Source organism: Octopus bimaculoides, chromosome 8 (genome assembly GCF_046866305.1).
Source record: "Octopus bimaculoides isolate indiv1 chromosome 8, ASM4686630v1, whole genome shotgun sequence".
Classification (NCBI taxonomy): Eukaryota; Metazoa; Mollusca; class Cephalopoda; order Octopoda; family Octopodidae; genus Octopus; species Octopus bimaculoides.
Window position 1 is genome coordinate 5697895 of NC_142935.1, and position 17075 is coordinate 5714969.

Consider the following 17075-nt stretch of genomic DNA (forward strand, 5'->3'; position numbering starts at 1 on the left):
ATGACATTTTCGCTTGTAATAGTCACCTTGGAATAATAATGCATAAAAAGATAGATTAACGATATATTAAATCAATAAAGTTATCTTGCATTGATTAATAATTTTATATCTCTGGAAACTTAATCGTATTTTTCAACTGAATAAACGGAAATTTGCATATTGCTAATATAATCTTATACACCTTGTACTACGAATTTTAAATGTATAAAAGTGAAGGAGTAAATATCGAATGTTAAAAACATAAAACATTAGCGCTACAAATTTAATGGAATCCTCAGAGGACCAGTTTTCATTGATACAATGAGCAGGAGATTTTTTTAATATTTCTGAAAACGATTTATTTGAAGATTACAGAAGGGTTTACTTTCTGAATTCCATTAAAACATTAATAACAAAGAGTATTTTCTAAACTTACCGAAATAAAATACAACCCATTTTTGAATTACGATAAAATAAAATATAAAACGAAAATGTCAATTCTATAGGCGTAAAATATTCAATTAATTATTTCTTAATCAAATTATACTGAAAAACATCTCAATGAATGAAGCAACATAAATAGAGGAATAGGAATCAGAACTTAAAATAAAATGATTGAATTTATTAGTCTTAATCAAATTAATATGCTCGTTAAAGTTTGTGTACGAGCAATGCAAACTTATAACCGAATTTAGCTATTTGAAAAACTTGCTGGCAGTAAATAATAGATCAATAAGGCAAATAAAACAGAAAAATAATAATCATTATAGTAGCAATTTAATTTAAATCTGTGTTCTAAGAAATCAACATATTTAATCCAAGGAAGTTGAGCGAAAATATTTACTCGTTATAATTTACGTTTTAACTTGTGTTACACAACCATCAAATCTCCGATATAAAAATACCTCTAAATTTGACTGTCAAACAGACTATGTGGAACGTCGATTTAAAAGTGTAATACAAGTCAGAATTAGATACACAAATATATGTGCGTACACACACACACACATATGTATATATATATATATATATATATATATATATATATATATATATATACACATATATGTATGTATGTAAGTATATATATATATTTGAATAGATATATACATACATATATGTATACATATAATATATATGTATGTACGTATATGTTTGCGTGTGTGTGTATATATATATATATATGTACATATATATATGTATATATGTGTGTGTGTGTGTGTATATATATATATATATATATAGATATAGATATATATAGCCTCCGAGACTACTAGAAGATGGAGGTGTGCTCAAAATCGAAACCAGGCTTCAAGACTTAGAAAAGCTACCCAAAGAACCTGGTGATGGTTTTAAACAGATAGAGCGCATGTTGTCCATTGTGATATTTGAACTGAGCCGCAAGAAACATGTAGTTTCGCCAATACAACGCTCTCGGTTAGTGCATTTTTATTGACCTCGAAAGGATGGAAGCCGAGGTTGACTTAATCAGGATTATAAATCACAGTGCAGGACCAGAACAAACACTGAGAACCCTTGTGCTCGACAAGCTAAAGACTTGCCAGTAACCTTCAGCCTACGGGGATCTGTCTTTCTGTGAGTTTATTTATATACCAAAGGCAAACCTCTTTGTGTTGTGTGTGTATCTTTATAACATCTAGGAGTATCAAATCTGATGATATACTTGGTTAACCATTGAAAGAGGTTGAGATAACATAAACATTTGACATATGCATAAATCCATGAATCAATAACAATATGAAGCGATACACAGAAATAAACTTACCGTCAACCATGTAAAAACAATTTCCATGCAGGCATGCAAGAAAAAAATAAAAAGGGTTACCATAAATGCCCTGGCAACTAAGAAGAATATCATTCAGTCTATACAATTAAGTAAAAAATGACAATAATATAAAAATGAAAACATTATTGATGATCACTAGCTAATATAGTATTTTTCTACTGCAAAGAATGTTTTGCTAATTATCTGTATAGAACAATATTCCATGAAAGTACCAAGAGTAATAAAGCAATGTCTAGAATAGAGAAAAAGTTCTGATTAAGAAAGCTATTGTTTTCTTTAGCCTTATCAATTAAGCATTGCTTTTATGACATAGCTCCTATGTGACATGCAATTAAGAAATGATTAATTGTTGTTTGAACACTCTACTATAAATGCTATAGAAAATCGTGCTGCACTCGTCCAACAAATACTGAGAACAATATTTTTGTTATATCTTATTTTTATGTATTTGCTAATATAGATCAATGTCTGAGTCGAATTTATTTATATTTCATTTTATATTTTGATATTTGTGAAGATAATGCATATAAAATGTTATTTCATTTCATTGCACAAATACAATTCACCTATAACATACATTATATTTCAATAATATTAATGAGACTTAATTGCATGTGTGTATGAAAGCTTGGTTTATATATATATATATATATATATATATATATATATATATATATATATATATATATATATATATATATATATATATATATATATATATATATATATATATATATATATATATATATATATATATATATATATATATATATATATATATATATATATATATATATATATATATATATATATATATATATATATATATATATATATATATATATATATATATATATATATATATATATATATATATATATATATATATATATATATATATATATATATATATACTAAAATCAAAAGATTAAGCTCAATATGGAATTTAAGAAATATTTGTAAACAGTCATGGCTCAAAGACTAATATTCTTTACTTACATTTGTTTTTTTATTGGTCAGTTATTCAGGAGGAGGAGGAGGCTACACCCATGACGTTATGAGGGTCTCCGAGATCAGACAAAAAATTACTCCACTACACAAACATTTAGCGTTCATTCTATAGTCCACATAATAACCCTTCTTATAAGAATAATCTGTAAAAGGCGGTGAGGTGGCAGAAACGTTAGCACGCCGGGCGAAATGCTTAGCGGCGTTTCGTCTGTCTTTACATTCCCAGTTCAAATTCCGCCGTGATCTACTTTGTCTTTCATCCTTTCGGGATCGATAAATTAATTACTAATTGAGTACTGGGGTCGATCTAATCGACTGGCCCCTCCCATAAAGATTTCGGGCCTTGTGCCTAGAATAGCAAAGAATAATCTGTATTTCCCCACAGTATCAATGCAATCATGTACAGATCTCCTATTTCTCTCTCTAAGACTTTCAATTTAAGGGTGTCATCTCCAAATCTTAACATTGGTCCCGTTATCCAGTAATCCCAGCAGCGTAATTCCAAATAGGTATGTGTATGTTTATACGCGTGTATATATATATATATATATACATGGGGGGAGCGACAGAGAGAGTGTTCTGTTCTGTACGCACGTATGTATGTCAGTATGATGGAAGTCGACTCACCATTCTTTGTTAATGAGATGAAAAAAAGATAACTTTTCAACCGAGATGAAGATTTGCAGCTTTTACCACGACTATTATATGTCTGTGTAAATGTCTGAAGAATCCTATGTATTGATATTACGTACAGATAAATGTTTCCTCCGACTTCAAACATAAAAACAACGCTTATTACATGAGTAGCATATGTTTCTTCGGTGTGGATAATTTAATTGTAATTGCCTGAAGATCATGTACAGAAGGCAAAACAACACAGCAGAATGTCTTGACGTAAACAACACCTTTAGAAAAAAAAAATTATAAGTTGAGGATGGAAAAGAATTCTTAATATGACCGTCCTTGCATCTCATTTCGATGTACGTGTAAGAATTATATATAAATATGTGTGTATGCATGTGCGTGTTTGTGTGGGTGAATATATACGTTTATGCTTGCCCATATGAGCTATATCAATAGTTGCTTCCAAGCTCAAATGATATATTCCAAACAGAACGTGGAAATTAAAATGGAATAAGTAAGATTATTATGCATGATCTTAGATAATAGCCATTATTGGATTGTAAAGATTTAGTATTTATATTTGCCTCGAAATATTTATTACTGACGCTGCTAGTAGTCTGAATCCTAGAGTGTAAACATCTGTTATGTCTATTGTATTTTGTATCTCAGATTAAACATATGTTGCTCATGAGTATAATATATTTTTGAACATTTGCATTAGCCTTTATATAATGTAAAATATGACACCTAGGATAGGAACGCCTGGAGTAAACTCTCACCATTTTCTTTTGAAGAAGATAATTTATTTGAACATAATGCCATGGAGTTATGTTTGAAATTTATTACACCCTTTCTTTAGTAATAAGACTATTACGATACACTTAAAACATCAAAGAACAAAACGAAGCACATTAAGCATTGAGTCTTTGTACAGTTTTAATGATAAAGATTTGTAATCTATTTAATGTGCTTTTACTTCAAGTTTATTTTAAAACTGCTTCAAATACTCATATATTTAATCCCCAACGCTAACATTGAAATTTGTCATGAACGAGTTCATCAAATAGAGGCGGGAAATAAATATGTAAACTCATAACGTATTTAACATAAACTATTTTTTGTCCCTTAGAGCTTGCAGAAACACAACCTACATGCATGATTTGTCTTGCACGATTTTGAAATCGTAATTCCTCGTCAATACCAGCATAATAGATACTACTTTATTGCAGCAGATTTCTATTTAGATATTCGCAAGTTCTCCATAGTATCTCATTACTTATTTCATTCATAGAAATAGATTTTAGGAAGGTTTCTGTTGAGATTGTTAATAACAATCGGAATATTTAGCTCCATCGATTCAAATTTTAGTTGTCAACTAAAATAGATTTTGGCTAATTTTAAAATATGAAGGAATGACTTTAATATATATTTGTTATTAAATATTCAAACGATTACCATTATTTTATGGGATTACGTTTTTGAAAGTAATACTTTAGAAGCAACTACTATTTCTTGTTATTTCATTTTCCATTTATTTCTATTTAATATACGCAGACTTGAATTGTTTCTTAAGCAATGTGCATTACCTTGTCAAATTTAGCAGAATATTCTTTATGCAATCTTTGTAAAACCATTAAATTCGTATCTTGACATTTTGCAGAATAATATAAGAAAAAGAATGGAAAAGTCGAAATGGGAATCATTTTTTCAATAAGTTGTTTACTTCTGTGTTTAAAATACACTGCAATGCATAATATTGTTGTGATGTATGAAGGATTGAGATCGGAATTTGTTTTGTTTTTTTTTGTTTTTGTTTTTTGTACTTTCATAAATTGTGACACTCGTAATCATTGTTTTGTCTAAAACTATTCCAAGGAATCTAATATATTTAAGCTTTTCTAAAGAATTGCTATTTTGTTTTATCGTGTCAATATGTCAGTTTTATTAAAAAGACGTTCATGGATAATCACGATTAAAGCTAAATGTTGCCAATGCATTCCCTTTACGGATCAATAATTTAATGTAAATCAGATTAGATTCAATACACATTTTACCAAACTACATTCTTGAGCATAATATAACTGTTTATTCTATATATTGATAGTGATTCTTAAAACTTATCAGATTGAAGTTTGAAAAATCAGATTATTCTACGACATTCACAGGCAGATATATTCCATGCATATAACTTTACTCAAGTACACGTCAATTGTAGGTCAATGTATAATTAAATAATTTAATTCGACTTTTAATTTGGAAGGTTAGAATTTCTATTGAGCTATACCTTTATAGAGATAAAACATTTAAATAGATTCAAGAACTTTGATCACATTAAATAAACTAAAAGGCACCTGACAATTATGAACATTATATATACCTCCCATTAGGATGAAATTTCCGAATAGATTTAAAAATCGAGAGTGAAATACTTTGTATTAGGTTATATGCTGTCTTTAGCACAGAATTATCAGAGAATACAGCAAACTACAATAAACTATGGCATATTATTTGTTTGTGACACACCTTCTAAGATGTAAAAGATGACTTTTTGCAGACCTCGTAATCTATAAATACATTCCTACAATTGTCAGTTTCTTGAAGGTGTTGTCGATTTAGTTACACGAAATAACATGGTTACGTGAGGCAAAAAGATCACAGAGAAACAGATATTTCCTGTTAATGAGTAATTAAATATCCATGAAAATAGGGGGCAAATATGAGTTAGAAGATGAACAATAGTAACTTGTGAGGGTGAGACAGAGAATTACTCTATGAAGCAGAATCTGAACACTAAATACTTAATGCATTGTCATCTCACTCCCGCTTATACGTTTGTTATCAATAAATCTTTTACATTTAGTTACCTGCCAAACAACCTACATCTCTATCATCATCATCATCATCATCATCGTTTAACGTCCGCTTTCCATGCTAGCATGGGTTGGACGATTTGACTGAGGACTGGTGCAACCGGATGGCTACACCAGGCTCCAATCTAATTTGGCAGAGTTTCTACAGCTGGATGCCCTTCCTAACGCCAACCACTCAGAGAGTGTAGTGGGTGCTTTTACGTGTCACCCGCACGAAAACGGCCACGCTCGAAATGGTGTCTTTTATGTGCCACCCGCACAAGAGCCAGTCCAGGGGCACTGGCAACGATCTCACTTGGCTTGCCGGGTCTTCTCACGCACAGCACATTTCCAAAGGTCTCGGTCAATATAATTTCATAAACTGAAGGAAATGGCCAGCTTTCAATGTTAATTTGACATTGATTTGCAGGTATCGTTCTTCAGTCCACGGGATTTAGTGCTTATCTTCAATATATCCATTCTTTCTTCCAAACAGTCCCAGCTATTCACAATAACTTATTTTCATTTTCCCTTTTTAATCACATACTCTTCCTTAAATGTTTTCCATAACTTATTTTAACCATAATTTTCTCCTGTAACTTTAAATATTACATTTCCTCACATTAGGTTATCTTTATCTTCTCTTTTTAGTTTCCCACTTTTTCTCAGCCTTCTTTTCTCACCTTTTCCTTTATTTTCTCTCCTCTTTCCACCTACCCCCTCCTTTTTCCTTTGTTTCTTCTGGTTTCGTCTTCCTTTCCTTTTTCTTTTCACTTAACTCTCACCTATATACATCACCTCTACCTTTACAGATCCCATGTAAATAATATGCAATTTATAAATTGTACCACACCTGTACCCAGCAGTTAATTCTATGAACAATTTTAAGCTTTCTTCAAACATTTTCATTTCTTAATCTTTTATCTCTTTTACAATTCACTTTCAGCAATCTCTCCATCGCACTTTTTCGTATTGCTCATTCACTTTCAAATAAATCTTATATCCTCTTGCATGCTATTTTACACATTTTTTTTTATTGTTAACTTCTATATTTATTTCCTAGTTTTCAGTACTAACACTTCTATCAATAGTTTCCCCTTCAAGCATCATAGTTGTTGTCAGATGTATAACCACAACAACAAACTTGAATTTATTTCAAACTCTATCTCACTAATGCATTTATTTCCCAAATTATTATTATTATAACTGTTACTATTATTGATGATGATGATGATGATGATGATGATGTAGCAGCAGCGATATTACCATCCGCGTTTTTCCATTATACCTTCTTCAAGTATTATTTTCATTTTAAATTTTACTAGCATAATAGTCAATATTATCGCTATCATTATTATAAACGTTCACATTGAACTAATCCTTTACACCACTTCCGCTTCTATTGCATATATATATATATATATATATATATATATATATATATATATATATATATATATATAGTTATGTATGTTAGTATGCGTATATATATAGATGTGTATGTGTGTATACACTCATACCTATATGACCATATTTTCACATCTCGTTTTCCCTGAGGAGACAAGCGTCATAACATCTGACCGTTTTGTTAAACAATAAACATCAATTATCTATTTATACATCTATTAGCTGATCTATGTGTTTATCTTTTTATCTAACTTATTGTCTATTTGTTCGTTTATAGTGAAGATGAGAGAAACAGACTCAGATATATATATATATATATATATATATATATATATATATATATATATATATATATATATATATATATATACATGTATATATATATATATATATATATATATATATATATATATATATATATATATATATGTATATGTATATATATATATGTATATGTATATATATATATATATATATATATATATATATATATATATATATATATATATATATATATATATATATATATACATGTATATATATATATGTATATATATATATATATATATATATATATATATATATACATGTATATATATATATATATATATATATATATATATATATATATATATATATATATATATATATATATATATATGTATATATATATATATATATATATATATATGTATATGTATATATATATATATATATATATATATATTTGTATATATATATATGTATATATATATATATACAAATATATATATATATATATATATATATATATATATACATGTATATATATATATATATATATATATATATATATATGTATATGTATATATATATATATATATATATATATATATATATATATATATATATATATACATATATATATATATATATATATATATATATATATATATATATATATATATATATTTGTATATATATATATATGTATATATATATATATATATATATATTTACGCACGCCCATATATAACATTTTGTACATCGATAACAGGTGTATTATCAGTATTTCCCATCTAACGATTACCAAAACTGCAACTATTAACCTACATTACGAATAGACATCTATAAATACGTTTGCATACATACATATACATAAATGTGTGCGTGTGTATGTGCATGCGCGTGTGTGTGTGTGTGTGTGCAGAGACATTCGTATTTACAAACGGGCGAGAAAGTGTTTCTCAGAATCTTGTGTAATATACTTTATACGGAAGACAACCCTTCCCACTCCTTCATTCAATTTACATCAGGTTTCCCCGATATGCATGTGAAATTTTTCCATCGACCTTACTAAACTCTCCGTTTTCACTGTCATTTTGCTATTTCTACCTGAACTTCATCTACTACGCGCACCAAACACGATATTCCAACTGCTAATTAATTATTTTGCTGCGACCATGATATCGAAATTGACACAACATATGCTCCAACATTTACTTGGTGTGGCATCTGTTAATCCGGTCCAAGGTGCATTCACACACAATAGTGAAAGTGATGACAGAAAATGGTCTCAAACCCATCTAATGTCCCAGAACTACCCGACTTCCCTTGTACCTCACCCATCTTTTGTTGCACCTCTCTTGCGAACCATTCCGCGAAACGTTCTACTTCTCCAATTATTTCCGCTAATCTCTGCCTCTTCACACTCTCTTCTACGAAGGTCATTCGCAATCACAGTAACCTAATGAGTCCAAAATATTAGGTTCGTCGATGGCAAGAGCAAGACTCGATAACGAAACTTACGGTAACCGTAACCGATCAAACTGTAATGTCCGCTGTAAATAGAGATGCTACACTGTCAGCCATAGAGAAGAACATTTTTCCGAGTTAATATATAGACGGACACAAACTTGGCCTATATAATATTTCAGCAATTTAGCAGTGTAGCAATACAAGTGAACAACGAATAAAAAACGTAATTAATGAAGAAATATAGGCCTTCATTGATACAGTGTAACCGCCATCGACGACAAAGTGAATTATATGCTAAGTGCATTTATTACGTTTCTTATTCCGAACGTGTTTACATTTTCAATTTTCAATAATGACAAGATTACCATTATGGAAACGATCTTTAACAATTGCAGAATTGTTTCTGAAATTAAGTGAAAGCACTTAATGACATTTTAAGTTTACAAGTAGCTAAAATATTTAGTTAACCCCAGGGTGCTAAATTTGAGTTGGGACCGGTGGGAAAAGATGTATGATTATTTCTATTATACAATGTACTTTGAACTTGTTATTTCTCATAGATGTTGCTTTTTGTAGATTTTTAAGCTTTTTAACTAAGTGTGTAAGTGCATGCATGTGTGCATGACCTGTGCTTTGTTTATCTGTCTGACAGATTGTCACTCTTGCGTTCTATGCACACACACACAAGCAGAAAGATATTGGAAGATCAGATTATTACACAGAAGGCTTCAAGAATGGTATGTCCGGACAACGTATACATAGGAATAAATTCAAATATGAAATAGAGGCAGCATTAGTGTAATGCACGTTATCAACCCAAGGCACAAGACTCCGTATTTGCCGGTAGGCTGCGCGAAGGTGTGGTGGAAATAACTCTCTCAAGCAACCGAGTGTTAAAACAACTGTCAAGGACAGGCAACTCAGCCCCAGATCCCGGCACTTTGAGAAAGTAATTTCCACTACGCCAAATCACAATGTACACATTCTATTATTGATATCTTTGAGTGTGATGTGCTTCGGAACCCAATTTTCTAAAAAGGAAAAAAAACAACATACTTCTAGTTCCCTCGAAAATTATGATGTCAACTATATATACGGAAAGAAAATAACTATATTCTAAAAATGAGGAAAGTAACAGAAATACCAAACCTATTAACCCATTATGAAAATATGCCTATTAACATAATAGTTATTATGTGAATATACACATAGCCAAAACTGAAGAGATAGTGCAGCTGAAAGCCGAAAGGATGATATAGATAGAATGAGTATATATAAATTTATTTTTAAAGGTGTATTTAAATGAAAAATTCTAAGTAAATTCACATTTTTAATTAATTCATTTATTAACTACATCGCCGTGCCGGCGAGAATAACATACATCATTAACGCATGGATTCTGCTAACTTCAATAAAGCGCTTGTATAAACGTGCTTGATATATATATAAAGTGTGTGTGTGGGTGGGGGTGGGTTCGTGTGTTGTGTGTATGGGCGTAAAATATATATCATATGCACATATATATGTCTTTATAATCATATTTGATGATACTGCGCGTGTACAGTAATTTGTGTTCATGCATTTACGCGTAAATATCTATGAGAATTCACACTAATATATACAACTACAGGCGGCAGATGGTACGTTACGTATTAAAGTATATTCTAAAGTGCCTATATAATCATGAATTTGGCCATGCCTCGTGTTTTTCTTTAATAAATGGCATGTATTCACGGAAGTGAAGTGTGTAGAACTTGCAACCATTAATTCACACAAAATACAGTCATGTTCATATAATTGGTCTCAATTTGCATTTTACGAAAAATTTTGTTTTTAGTATTTCTCTCTTTAATTTTCTATTAGAGGAATCTTAAAATGGCAACGCATCTGATTGAACATGTATGTACAGATGTACTTATATTTGTACACATCATTTCATATACGCATTAAGTACCACAGAGAAACAGGTGAGAATTCGTCCTATTTTTCAGTCAATACTTCACATTGCATTACGCTGAATTGATATACTTAAATCTGATGAGACTACAGCTTCATAGCTAATAGGAAATTTTAGCCAATATTTTTCACACTTTCTTGTTCAGAGTGAAAATGTTTCAATTATATTAAATATTCTCTATTCGTTTCATTTAGTACATACTTGTAGAAGAGGAAAATACCTGTTTGTGTGCATGAGCATGTGCGTTCCCAGTGTACAATACACACGCATACACACACACACATAGATATATTTCCATATATGTGTATGTGTGTAAATGTATATATCACAGGTATGGTTGTGCATTTAACACGTTCGATTTACAACAACGCGATTGCTGGTTCATCTGCACAACGTGGTTCTTTGGGTGAATTTTTTCTATTGTCACTGATTGATATATATCTTGTAAACAAATTCTTTTAGATCGAAGCTGTAAGGAAGCCCTTTTTGTATATGTAGGCGGGTACGTTTAAAGGTTTATTTAACTAGTTGAATAAGTCGTTAAGACCAAATCAGTATACATACATGCACATCTCCGAAACACGGGAGCAGTGTGTGAGATTCATTGCATGGATTATAACACACGGGTTCTTTTCCAAAAAAATGTTGGTGAGTTAAGGATTAACTTCGTCTCAGCGATTACTATAACGATATAGGAAATTGAGTTGCTGATACTATAGGCAGGCTTGGTGGGTGTATATAAGATAGTTTCAATGCATAGGTATTAAATGTTCATCAACTGACCTTAGATTGCTAATGCGTGCTGGTGAGACGTGAAGTGTTCTTATAGATTTAGCCCCAAAACTTGCGAGTGGATATGGAGGTGAAATGGATTGATATATTTAGAAGAGAATACTGCAAAATAATTGACAATAACTGTTGGGTTTCGATTTATTTGATTTACTTCTACATTAGTGGATATGGAAACGCATTTCGTTATTAGAAGGTGGATGCCCAGATGGGTTACTGTACGAACGAGATCTTGAAACAATCAATATCTGCTAAGTGAATGATTGTGGGGACGGTTGGATGAAATATTCGAGTTATATCCACAAACATGTTTGTGGGTGTATGTACATTATACGTATATGTATGAGCGTGTGAATACATGTGTGTGTGTGTATGTCCGTGCGAGCATACAGATTAGCTATTTGAAACACATACTTGCATACATTTATATATGTATGCACATAAATATATCTATAGAGTTCGGGTAAAATAGCATCGAATGGCAGCGTAATGGGCATATATAAATACAAATGCATGTATACTTTCACACACATATATACACATGAGATGATTGCTCATTTGTTCGCTGAACAAATGCTTACTGAATTAGCGTGTTAGTGGTTGAGTACACTTCAGTAATGTGCATCTTTCACACAATCTCCAGACAAGCTGAGAGGGACACATGTAACAAGGCCGGTGTATTTACTCACATTTCCTGTCCATATATTTTTACTCAGAGGACAGCGGTCGATTCAAAGGTTACCGAAAAAAATTATCCTGTGCAAAGGGGCTACAAACTACGATCTAACGATTTTTATTTTCAGGATGATTCAGCTATGCTGCATTCACTCATGTATTCTTCAAAGATCTGTACACATATGGACGTTCATGAATACATGAACGTATATATATTCATTCAGGTGTGTAAGTGATATACATTATCATCCTGTTTTACTTGGAGGTGGTTATATACACACTAAGAAATATATATGTAGACATGTACATGATGCATATATATACACCTCGATATATGTGTGCATGTAGCCATTTTGATACTTTGGAATCCGCAGTTTTCATTGTTTTGGTTGTCTTATACCACAAGGTGTTCCATAGCATTCAGTGAACTCTACATGTTCGCTACTTTTGACTGTCATAACATTAACGAAATGATTTATTATTTTGTGCTTATAACGAGAGCATTTTCACTCGCAGATTGTGATAGGAAAGAACATACACATGCATATGCATATCGTAAAATATATTTGCCAACTAAATGTTGCGGTAACAGAGGGCGATTTTACTGTTGCTTTTAGCCTCAGGAAGACATCTCCTTCTGCTGGCTAACGGCACACTGTCTGTGTCCGATTAGTATTTGCGAGGGGAGGTCATCGCTCCCATCTCCAGCCTTACGTGATACACACAAACCCGGGTTTCTAGGTAGTTACCCGTCTTCAGTGTGTGGTAATCACCAGCTAGTGATGAAAATTCATTCCACTCACAAAATCTATATGCTTTTTCCAGCGAGAAACTATCGCTGATCTCGAAAAAGAAGAAATAAGCAATATTAAATCTCTGAGCGAGAGGTAAACAGTAACAGTACAGAATGGATCGTATAATATATTTGCCAACTAAATGTGGCGGTCCCATTGAGGGCGATCTTACTCTTGTTTATAAGTTATTTCTCCTCTTTCGAAATCAGCATATATATATATATATATGCACACATACATACAATTAGGGCGGTGAGATGGCAGAATTGTTAGCATACCGGGCGAAATGCTTCGTGGTATTTCGTCTGCCGTTACGTTCTGAGTTCAAATCTCGCCGAGGTCGTCTTCGCCTTTCATCCTTTTGGGGTCGATTAAATAAATACCAGTTACCACCTGTGGTCGATGTAATCGACTTTGTCCCTTTGTCTGTCCTTGTTTGTTCCCTCTATGTTTAGCCCCCTGTGGGCAATAAATGATTAAACATGTTATGTCGATGTAACTCCTAATGCATATATTTGATATAGTGTAGTGTTTCGTATATTAAATTCTAAATTATATGTAGACCTCCGACATTTAATTAAATTCTCATAATTTTTTTACACCACTAAACAATTCAAAATGGGCAATATTTCACTCATCCTTCATTAAATAAAATAAATTCAGAATCATCTAATGTTGTAATTATAATATAAAATCATGAAGATCTCCGTATATTTATTATTTCTTGATTTTTTTTCCAGGAATCAATTTCTCACGCAATGTAGGATGGGGAATGAAATATTGGGTAGAGACACAAGGTAGAACCTACACATTTTATTAGGAGACACATATGTAAATAGTCGAAGACTAAATGCCGTGTATCTTGTCCCAGAAATTATATGGAACAAATATCTTTAATGTAATTTACACGGTTTACTAAATAAAATCTTGCTTGCCATAAATCTGTAAGTCTCTAAGGAGGAAATAGAACGCAAGAATATATTGCATGATGAGAAGGAAAATTCAATTAAATTACCAAATTTGTATGTTTGAGTTAGTGTGTGCGTATAGTAATTTCTAAGTGCACAGTTAGATGTAAGACTGCTGCTAGTGAATTTAGTGCTCATGTTGACTATCACCACACCGTCTATTTCCAGAAAAGTGCTAGGGTTACTAGAGAACTCAGTAATATTATTTACTGGTTCCGATATACAGAGCAAATATAAGAAAATGTATGAAGATATATGAAGTTTATATCAGTTTTCCCTACGCACGTTTCGCCATTGTGGCCAATTGCATCTTCAGCAATGGGCGTTTATAGCGTATTTGGTCTTCAGCATGTGTTTTGCTTTGACATAATGCAATAAGGTGTTCCCCTCAGAACGTGTTATGGATCTGCATCTAAATGCACAAGGAACACTCACTGCAGGACATGCAAATGCGATAATATGCATGCTGTCTTGATGATATATTACAGACACACGCGTACGTACCCATATATATGTATACATATACATGTATATGTGTGTGTCTATATATATATATATATATATATATATATATATATATATATATATATATATATATATTCAAACAGTGATCATCAACATTATAACGGTGGTTATTCACATAAATGACATCTCCGCATGTAGTCAGGAGACAGACAACAATCACATTGTCACTCTTAAAATAACAGTCTGTGCATATTACCAAGAGTTAATAAGAGCGTTTATTAATTGCTTGTGTCGAAGAGTCTTCTCAATATTAAATTATTAATGCTGTCATAAACATTTCCAATACAATCATCTATAATGAGAACATTGTAATTGGAATGTATTTTACTCGTAACGGATAAGCGTGTGTCTGTGTGTGTGCTTGTTTGTTTGTATATGTGCGTGTATGTCTTCTTGTGAATATAGAGATTAAGGGTAAAGAACAAAATTTCGATATACGCTGAGAAGAAACAGGAAACTTATTATTTTGACATATGCTTCATTGTTAATTTACGCCAATCATTTAAATTCTGACCTTTGGGAATGATACTTGACTGACACAGAATTATTCTCAACATCTGTCCGAAATTACTTGGTCAGTAAGAGAGTTTGTCGACATGCCTTTAAATATTACATTGTTAACATTCTATTCACCATGGAATCTATATGTATATTATATACATTTATTGGACATACACAAACATATATACATATTAGATCTAGGTTAGAAACCGGCTCTTACTTTATTGGCACGAGACCTTAAAATACAACTGAACAATGACATAATGTATACATACATACATACATACATACATACACACACATACAAACATATATATGATATACTGGTTATAAATATATTGGATATTTACATTCATGTGTGATCGTTATTATCAATAATTATATTAAGAGAGTTTATGACAACATTTTTGACAAACGCTGATGATTGTCCGTACAGCTCTGGAATAGTATTACGGTGCCATTTAGAATAAAAACAAAACGTCTTCTTTTACATAGGTATTGGATGGTCCAACGGAAAGTATATTTTCTCATAATTTCGAACCAATTTCTGAGTAAAGAGTTTATAATTTAGTACACTACCCAAATGCAGATGAATATACACAATCGAGATATATTCAAAATTGGTTACAGATAGTAGAAGTCAATCAGTTACCTTGGTTGAAGCAAGATCTCCCATTTCAGGATGTCTCTTTCCTTGACGCCTACTAAATCTCGGAGACCCTGAAAAGCCCCTCTCTCCGATTTCAAAGTAAATCAAAAAGAACTATTTGTCGAAAGCATGATAATGACGAATTCAAGCTAAGAAATTAGTTTAAAGTTGTAATTACAAGAATTTCTTAAATCAGTTTTGATAGATTCGAAATGGTTTGTTATAGGATTGATGTGTGTGCGTGTGTGTGTGTGCGTGTGTGTGTGTGTGTGTGTGTGTGTGTGTGTGTGTGTGTGTATGTATGTATGTATGTATGTATGTATGTATGTATGCGTGTGTATGTATATATGTATGTACTGAATACTTAATTATCGTCCAAGAATAAGTATTCAACTATAATATTCAAGGTTGCCATGATAAATGTGTAAAAGCGGAATGTTTTTAAAGTGTATATATATATATATATATATATATATATATATATATATATATGCATTTGTAATTTCAATAATTATAGTAGTCGTACTTTATTATATGGATTCATTAATTATCGTAGTTATAATTTTTAAATGATTATATAGAGCTGTCCTTTCAAAATATTATCTGTAACATCTAGAACAATGAAATACTAATATGACAATGAAACGTTTCTTTTCTCAAGAAATTATTCACATAGGACAACAACATTAACAACAACTTACTGTTTATGTTACACTATGAAAATAAATATCCTTAAATATGAGAAGCATTGCATATAAATGTTAGGCATCAGAAACATCGAACATTTAAAATATACTACACTA

At 31.1% G+C, this 17075-nt stretch overlaps 1 protein-coding gene across 17 annotated transcripts in view; it reads right to left on the reverse strand.

The window, feature by feature from the left end:
• LOC106878895 (receptor-type tyrosine-protein phosphatase kappa) overlaps window positions 1-17075 on the reverse strand; it is a 594862-nt gene that overhangs the window by 174629 nt on the left and 403158 nt on the right. The window lies entirely within an intron of this gene.